This window comes from Lathyrus oleraceus, chromosome 6 (genome assembly GCF_024323335.1).
Source record: "Lathyrus oleraceus cultivar Zhongwan6 chromosome 6, CAAS_Psat_ZW6_1.0, whole genome shotgun sequence".
Classification (NCBI taxonomy): Eukaryota; Viridiplantae; Streptophyta; class Magnoliopsida; order Fabales; family Fabaceae; genus Lathyrus; species Lathyrus oleraceus.
In genome coordinates, this window is record NC_066584.1 from 388,884,178 (window position 1) to 388,892,398 (window position 8,221).

General features: G+C 35.9%; 1 long non-coding RNA gene across 2 annotated transcripts; it reads left to right on the forward strand.

The window, feature by feature from the left end:
• The first annotated feature begins 4,290 nt into the window (after positions 1 to 4,290).
• On the forward strand, positions 4,291 to 6,062 carry LOC127092063 (uncharacterized). Of its 2 annotated transcripts, none has more exons than XR_007792071.1 (3): positions 4,291 to 4,580; positions 4,661 to 4,772; positions 5,785 to 6,062. It is a non-coding gene; the product is annotated as an uncharacterized LOC127092063 (long non-coding RNA). The 2 variants fall into 2 exon arrangements; XR_007792070.1 differs by having other exon boundaries at positions 4,293 to 4,580; positions 5,868 to 6,062.
• The last annotated feature ends 2,159 nt before the right edge of the window (positions 6,063 to 8,221 follow it).

Consider the following 8,221-nt stretch of genomic DNA (forward strand, 5'->3'; position numbering starts at 1 on the left):
AGCCATATTATGTGCTTGTATTATATTTGTGTTTGTGATCTTGTTTTGTTTGTGGTCTTAGGGCCTTAAAACACTTAATAAAAACAAAAACCCTAAAAAAATACATTGATGGACTGTTAGACCTTTGTCTGTTACTTGATTTGGACCTTTGGACTTAGAGTAGACAACATCCTTGTGTTATGGAAAGAACTTGGCCAATGCCATTATTTTGAGACTGAGATTTCTTGGCCAATGCCATTCATCCGATACAAGCTAGAGAAACTCCCTTTGGTTTATCTGTTGCATTCTTTCTCTATGTCTAAGCTGTTACTTTGATCTTATTTTTGTTATTTGATGGTTTCTCTTTGAGTATGTTTTAAGGTGCTTTTCATCTGATACATTTCAAGAACATTGAAGACTGCGTGCTTTAGAGTACTTGCTTGGATGTTTGGTTATCTTTATTTAATACCATTGGTCTTCTTATTAATTGCTTGGATGATTATGCTTTGTTGCTTGCTTGACAATCCAAAAGAAATGGGTTTCTATCTGACACTTTTGTCTTGTAGATGCTTCCCATTAGTTAGATCTTTTCAACTCTAAAATTTTAAATCTTGTCTAGGATAGTCCCTTCACCTCCTCCTCCTTCTTTAATTTCAAAATCTCTTCCTCATTTTCAAAAACTTCTTTGCTTATGTTTTCAACTTAGACTTGTTTTTCATGAGTAGAAACCTTGGCCTTATGCCATTGATTTTCAAAATATTTTCTTAAATCAAACTTGTAAATGAACTTAATCATATTGACCTTATTTTCAAAAAGACAAAAAGAACTAACAACCTCATCTAATCATTTTGGCCACTTTGTGCCTTTTCTTTTAAACTTTTCAAAAGAGAGCATTTAGATTTGAGTTATCTTTGATTGAGATATAATTCTCCCATTCCATGATATATTGATTGTAATACTTTCCATTTGTTAATGGCATACTTTTCGATTGAATCCAAGTTGGGGCCCTCCCCCTTAAATGTTGTAAAGCCCTCATTATTGGTGGATGTTTGGCTGAGTATTCTCCCTTTGATAACAAAAGATCTTTAAGCTTTTGTTAAAATCAATCCACACATCTTTGAAATTTTTACCATGAACTACGAGGTTTTGATCCCTCATTTTTATGTTGGTACGTAGGCATAAGACCGAAGGTCTTGTCAAACACAAAAAATGTAAATAATGAATTCTTTTCTCATCCCCTCATTCTACTTTTTAGCAAACATCTTTTTCAACCTAAACACTTGCACACAAAAGGGATCCCTAGGAGTACCTAGGACACTTTGGATGCTAATACCTTCCCTCTATGTAACCAACCCCCTTACCTGTAATCTCTGACATTTTATTAGTTTTGATTTGGAAACTTCTTATCTTTGGGTTTTGTTCGTACTTTTCCCTTTTCCTTTGGAAACAATAAAAGCGCGGTGGAGACTCTGGTTTTATTGACGTTGAGCTAACCAATGTGGTCATGAATTTACCGTAACAACCACCTCACAAGGTAAAGAAGAAGTGTATTTCCAAGGTTAGGTTTTGTTAGAACAAGATTTGGTTATGCATCTATACCTTGAGTTTTAATGATAACAACGTTGTATTTGTGTGAGAACAATTTTGGTACCCTAATGGTTTGTTATTTTGTAGCTTTAACAAACAGTTTTGATTCTGATCATATGATGTGCAACATCATCTATTTCTGAACTTTATGCTCCAAATTCGCTTATGCGTTGTAATTAGAAGTTTTGAAAGACGTCAATATTGCTGCTACAATGTTCTTTCTGCTTCTGTGTTATCTCACCCATCGAATGCTTCTGAGAAGACACTATGTTGTTGTTGCAATATTCTCTCAGTCGTTTTGCTTCTGGTCGTGACTCTGATCAACAAGATTCTGAAGAATGACAAGGTTCTGAAGTTGTGTAAAGTAGTTGAAGATTCTGAAGATCTCAAGACAGACGATTGAAGTTATCAAGGTTCTGACTGAGGTTTATAAAGACTCTAAAGACTCTGAAGATTCTGAAGACTCTGAAGACTCTGAAGAACTCAAGCCAGACTACTGACGCTGTCAAGGTTCTGACCCAAGTTTCTGAAGTTTCTGAATCCATCTCTCTATTTCTTCACTTCATGCTTCAATCGTCTTTTATCAGAAGCCAATGAATTCGAAGATAAGATCAAATGGGAACATGATCAAATAGTACATAGTACAAATCGAACAACCTCTCCACTACCTGATTTCGTGGGTAAGGATTGTAATATTCATCACACTTGTCACTGATTTTATGAGCGAAAGAACGTACGTGATATCATTCCTTTCTCATCCTACAGTGGACAACCACTCAAGGACCTCTCCCCATTTTTCCCTCCAACGGTCACATGCTTACACTATATAATCACGCATTGGAGACTTGAAGAACCTCTCTTGCTCTCGCTCGCTTTTACGTTATTGCTGCTGAACTACACAATCTATTTTTCTTTGTGAAAACCTCGTCTTTTGTGTTTAGTGTTCTTTAAGTATTTATTATTCTTTTGTGTAAAATCTGCTTTTGAAGAAGTATCTTGTAACACATAAGCTTGTATTCAAATTGTTTGTTTGATTCCTTAAGGAGGTTATCCTTGAGAAGACAGAGAAAGCTTTTCTTTGTGAATCCTTGAGGATAATAAGGTTTAGTTGGATTCTTGAGAAGACAAAGAAGGGTATTCTTTGTGTTTCTTGTAATATGTTAATTATAGTGGATTAAGTCCTTGTGTATAAGGCAAATCACCCTGGCGGGTGGACTGGATTAGCTTTGAGTTTCAAGCAAACCAGGATAAAAATCATTGTGTTTTTATCTCTCCATTATTCAACTTGTTAGTAGAGTTTTCATTTTGGAAAAAGATTTTGCTTTTAAAACCCAATTCAAACCCCCAATTTCTTGTGTTTTTCACACCTTTAGGTTGAACACCTCTTAAGACAAATAATTGAACTAATAAGTTTTACCACCTCACAAGTCAAAGAATTGAATGAAAGAGGGTGTACAACCACAATGTGTTAATAGAAAAAGTGCTCTATTATTGAAGTATTTGAATGATTGATGATTTCTTGAAGAAGACTTGTCAATTACATGATTCAAATTGCACTAAAGTGTATGAACAAGGACGAGTGCTTTGAATAGCTAGGGCCTACACCCCATATGCAAAGTCACTTTTATACAATGGTAAGAGAAACTTCATCTCATCATTCCTCATTACTTAAGGTCCATAGCGTGTAACCCTTATCATGATTGACAGGTGTTGTTAGAGGCTTCTGATTATTGATCTTGATGATGCCATGTTTGTGCTGTTAAGAAGACTTGTCAATTGTTTGATTCAAATTGTGCTAAAGTCTATGAATTAGGGCGAGTTCTTTGAATAGTTAGGGCCTACACCCCGTACACAAAGTCATTCTAGACAAGGATAGGAGAAACATCGTCTCATCATTCCTCATTACTTAAGGCTTATGGCTTACAATTTCAATCGCATTTGTCAAGTGTTGATACCTTTGATGTGCTTTGAGAAGTAGTCCATTTTGCTAGCTATGTTTGATTGATGTTGACTTTGAAGTATTGATCTTGTATTTGAACCATGAGGTGTTGAATTCCTGAGATTCAGCATATCCACTATAGCTTGAACCTAATGACCTTGCAATATCAAGTGATCAAAGGTCTTTTGATCACTTGAATAGGCTTAGGGCATACAACACAATTACAAATGATTGATTGACCAAAGTGTCCTTTAGTCAACACTAAATCAGTGGGATTGAAAAAATTAGCTAGGCTATGTACAACAATCTAATTATTAATCAGTTAATTGAATCAAATAGTTCTAAGTAAACCTAAATTAGGAGATCATGCAAAAGTAAGGATATTTCTACTTAGGGGCAAAATAGTCAATATGCCAAAATTGGTCAATTAGGGAATTAGCCATAGGATCCAAAATCTAACTAAAATACTATTTTAACCTAACCATCTAACTAACCTAATTAGCCTAATGATCACATAATAGAAAAATTAAGTTAAACAAAAGATTAGTTGATATATGCACACAAAAATAGAACAAGAATCAGAAAATGAAAATGAAATCCAAATCAATTAAACGTAATTAAATTAATTGGATGAACTAATTGGAATTAATTGGGTTAATTAAAAGAAGAGGGGAGGGTGTGAGTAGCAAGGCAGGGAGTGTGCAATGAGGAGGTTTGGGCCTTAGGCCCAAACATGTCCAAGCACTCAGATCCAGGTCCAATGTTGCAACCTCTTCAATCATCAGCCTAAGAACTCAGCGACAACTTACGAACTCTATGGAGTTTCAATTCCACGTATCCCGACTCCTCTCAATTCAAAAAGTTCGAAGTTCATCTCTAAATCACCGGAACACGATCGGAAACGTCAACACCATAATCTATCCGCATCCATCATCTTCTTCATCACCTGAATCGTTATCGCATCGTGTAACTGAGATGGAGCAATAAGAACATACCGGATTGAATTTGTTGAATTGAGTTAATTGTGCACGAGGAATCAGAGCTCTGGCGCGTTGGTTCTTCTATGGCTTGGCAGGTACTATTCTCTGGTCCTCTTTCGCTATGCTCTTCTTCCTTCTTCGCGCAACTACTGATGAATCGTTGTTGAGCATTAAGTGTTACAGAGAAAGGTTGGAGATGTAAAATGAAGGGAGAGAAGAACTTGAAAATTTCAGCTCATAATCTTTTTGGTGAAGAATGAATCGAATAATCCTCTAGAATGAACTAGGTGAGTTCTACTTATAGATTTCTCCTTCCCCGAATTCTGTTAGAATGCGGATGAAATTTTGTGCCAAATTGGTGTGAAATGGAATAGTTAGTTATTAGTTTGTTAGCAAATGAAATGGAAATTTACCTGAAATGAACGGTTAATTAGAAACATAATCATTAGTTAGAAATTCAGATTCACACAAAATTGAAATTGAAATTGAAATTGAAATGCCAAATTGGATTCAAGACTCTGTTGTAGGTTAGTGATAGGTGTTATCTTTTGAATTTTTGCAGGGTGAGATTCTATTAATTATGCAGGAGTCCAGTTTTGGTTTTATTAAAAAATCTGCAGGTTCAATTGGTTTGAAATGTTGTTAGAAAAAAATGTAAATGTTAACCACTTGCTTACTTAAAGCAGTGCTTTCTTAATGGAATCTATGCTAGTATGGATAATTGTTAGTTAAATATAAATATGGTAACTATTTCATTGTCTTGTTAAATAGTTAGATATGATGTGGACTGTTGTGCTTATGAACTGATGCGATAAAACCAACTGCCAAAAATCAATTGCAAAATGCAGTGCCTTGTTTTACCATGACCAAATCTGTTAATTAAAAGTAATTCCAAATTCTGTTATTGAATGGTGTTGTTTGGTGTATTAATGATTTAGTTAGGACAATTAGTATTTTAGAGAACTAATTAATATGCTAGTTGGTTCAAGGCTGAAGTTAGTTGTTGAATTGTTGTTTTGAGATAGACTTGCTATGAAATAGAGTAGGATAAGCTTTGAATTGATTGGATATCACTGTCATGAGATAACCAAATAGTTAGTTGCTGACCTGAAGTTAAATTATGGAGTGTTTATTTGTCTTTTAAATATGTTAGGTTATGAATAGTTAGTTAATTATTTATGAAATTTGTCTGCACTGCTTGCTGTGATACTGTTTTGGCTAATCATGCTATTCAAATTCCTGTTATATTTTGTTGCAGCATGTTAACTAGTTGAGAAAACTCTGAATGTTTTGCTGCAGCTTACTATGGTCGAATCACCATACTAAAATGATGGGAACTTAAACCATGAACTAAGACCAAACTTGCTGCTATGATATTGCAGGTGGACATGAGGACTTTCAGAGTGCAATAGAAACAAGGTGTTGGTTGCCATCTCAAGACTTGGAAGATTCTTCTATTCATGGCTAATGTAACATGTAATTATGTAGGACTAGGCTTTAGTATGGATTTTGTAATTCACATACAAATGCAATGAGAACTTTGCATCAAACTAAATAACCTTTGATTTATCTTGCCATTTCAAATTCTATGAATATAAGTGCTAATGAATGAAAGTTATATGAAATTGTACATAGTTTCGAACAAACATGAATGACAAATGAATAACCAAAGACCATGAATGAAATAGCAAATGACATGAATTGATATGGTATGCTATAGACTGAACTTAGGAACATCAAAATTTGGTATCTTGACTTTGGTCAACTAATTGACCAAAAAGTCAACCTAGACAAAAATGCCATTGAATGCAATGCAATTGAATATGCTATTGAATGAATGATTCAAATTGACTATTGTGGAATTGAATGAACCATAAGCCTGAATGCACATCATGAAACTTGAATAGGTGCAATATGAATGCATCCAATGCCGTAAATTATCATGAGTAACGTAAGGCCTTGAATCAAATGAATCAACAAACACAAAGGCATGATACATTCCACCAATGATTAGATGATATAACCTCTTTAGTTAGGGTTTCAAGTTAGGCAATAAGGTCATGTAAACAAGCAACAAGCATTAAGCATCATGGCTCAAGAAGCAAACTCAAACCATATGGCCCAAAGTAAATTAGATGAACAAGGACAAACACCAAGGCCCCACAAGCAAGCTCACATCATATGCCCCCTAGAATTAGGGTTACAAGATTAAGTAATGAGTCATGAACATGGAACATCCCATAAACAAAATTTAGGGTTTAGATGACCTAAGGTATGCCACAATGGAGTTTCTTGAATCCAAGGTCAAGAAATTAGGGTTTCCTTTGTCACCGGATGAAAGGTCAAGCCACAAAGCACACTAGGATCATACCCTCCTTCACTAGAGTTTCCATGAGTCAAGCCCCTCAAATAAGGTCTTTGAATGAAACAAGGTGTCCCACAGACAAATCTCCGATATATGAGCCCCTATTAGGGTTTATTAGCAAAGATAAGGCCCAGAGAACTAACTTAAGGCCCCATAACTAAGTCATCAAGAAACCAAGGTTTGAATGTCCTTAGGGATACCATGATGAAATATTGTTGAACTCATAGTTCAATAGACCATGCAATTAGGGTTTCACATCCCCTATGCTCAGATGAATAGCCAAGCCAAGCCTTTAAGCTTTGATCCATACACAAGTCTTAACTTTGCAATCCATAGAACTTTGAATCTAGGATGTATGTTTGCCAATGTCAATATGAATGTATGATACACAGGTAGTTGGTATGAAAGTGTGCAGATGAATCTTAATCCAAAAGTCGGATGAAGAATGAAACGGGTAGGGCAAATTTTGGGGTATGACACATAGCACCCTATCGCGCTTGTTCCGCCCCTTGCCTCTATTGTTCCTCTTTCAAATACTCCATTTTGAGTGCATCCATCCCCACTGCTTATGATATTGAGTTTATTGCATGGTTTCCTGATAGATAGGGGGCTTGGGTTTTTCCTCCCTCTATAACACCACCTGCATGGTTAGTTTCATAGCTAGGAAAACCATCCTCATCAAATTCGTCATCAGAGGGGTTTCGAATAGTATACAACCAATTTTTCTTAGATCTTATTCTTGTTTTCCTACTTGGGGGGTAAAGTCCAATCGTCCCTTGTATTATTAGGCCATATGGTTCACCATCACGGTAAATCATCCCCATTTCAAAAGGGACTCTAAATCACAGTGTGAGTGTCCCGTAATAAGGAGCTCGATGTCCTTACAAAAAGCAACATCCACATGTTCCACTATGGGGGTAATCAATCCCCCCATAACTATATCTCCCTCGGTGGAGTTTGCGACGCGGCTAAGTTGTTTGGCCAGAAAAGTAGGTATATTAATAGAATAGTCACTAACCATGGCATGAAGGAGATAAATCTCTCTAAGGAAAGAATTCCTTGTGTTATCTCCTCTATAAAATAAGGTGTCAGCAAGGGCATTGTGAGTGTATCTAAAAATAGGATTTTGAATGTGAGAGGCCTTGGCACTCTTCGCAATGTAGGGGTCCCACCAGCAATCTACGCCCATAATTGATTTGAGTTAAAAGTCTTCTAGACATATCCTTCCCCGTCAGTAGGGATGTGAAAGATATCACTCAGAGTCTCAGTCAGGATTACAATATCCGAATTATGCAACTAAAAACTCATCGAGCTAGCGGTTTCAGTTTTACAGCTTCATTAGCGGGGCCATCCAAGACCTTATAAGTGTTA